The sequence below is a fragment of the Cervus elaphus genome, chromosome X (assembly GCF_910594005.1).
Source record: "Cervus elaphus chromosome X, mCerEla1.1, whole genome shotgun sequence".
In the NCBI taxonomy this organism is placed as follows: Eukaryota; Metazoa; Chordata; class Mammalia; order Artiodactyla; family Cervidae; genus Cervus; species Cervus elaphus.
Window position 1 is genome coordinate 67,798,971 of NC_057848.1, and position 994 is coordinate 67,799,964.

General features: G+C 39.9%; 1 non-coding gene across 1 annotated transcript; it reads left to right on the plus strand.

Annotated features, from left to right (window-relative positions):
- Positions 1-512: 512 nt before the first annotated feature.
- On the plus strand, positions 513-619 carry LOC122690984. Its single transcript, XR_006340235.1, has one exon. It is a non-coding gene; the product is annotated as a U6 spliceosomal RNA (small nuclear RNA).
- Positions 620-994: the final 375 nt, after the last annotated feature.

Below are 994 nucleotides of genomic sequence, written 5' to 3' on the forward strand. Positions count from 1 at the left end.
TGTTATCTCACAGCAGGTTCTACTGAGGACTGAAGCCCTCCCTTCGAGAGGAATTACACAGAACAGGAGGCTCTTGTCATTCCAGCCACACTGAGAAAAATGAGCTTAGGTGTCCAGTCAGAACCCAATCATCTTGATATTTTGCTTTCTTTCTCAAAATGCACACCTATTATCCTGCTATGATTGTGCCATCATCATGGCCTTGATTCTAGAGCTTTCTCTGACCCTTCATCAGATTTTGAATAATATGGGGATTTCACACTAAGCCTATCTCCTGGGTAATTGAAACTCTTCTACAGCTTGTAAGGCTGCAGCTACTGAAATGAACTTCTTTCTAGCCTTTTGGTTTACAGTACTCACCAAATTCATAAGCGTGAATTATTCCACAGAGTGTCACTTAGGGGAGAATATTTTCCTTCGTGTACAGAGGAGCTTCTTTAATGACTCACTTTTCTCGAGGTTTTTTTCACCTCCTACATACCTGGGCTGCTCATTAAAAATGAACCGATCTGGTGCTCGCTTCGGCAGCACATATACTAGAATTGGAACGATACAGAGAAGATTAGCATGGCCCCTGCGCAAGGACGATATGCCAATTCGTGAAGCGTTCCATATTTTTGAGAAAAAAAGAAAAAAAAAAGATAAAGAAAAAAAAATGAACCGATCTGGACTGATTTCTTACACTCTTAGAGCAGCCTCACTGAGTCACAGATTTGAATGCTTTGGTGCCATGGCTTTCACACTTTTTGAGCATAACTCTCCAGTGACGCAGTGTGTGTGCCTGCACACGACTGCACACACACACACACACAACAAAATGTCAGATTAATGCTTACTCTCACTTCATGTGACACACTCAAAACTATTATATTTATTTTGTTCCATTAATTATTTTTAATTTTTTTTTATTTCATCACTGAAGGGTGGATTACAAATGCATGATATTGGTGAGTGTGGCCTGTTATCATTAGGCAAGAGATACCTCATTTAACAT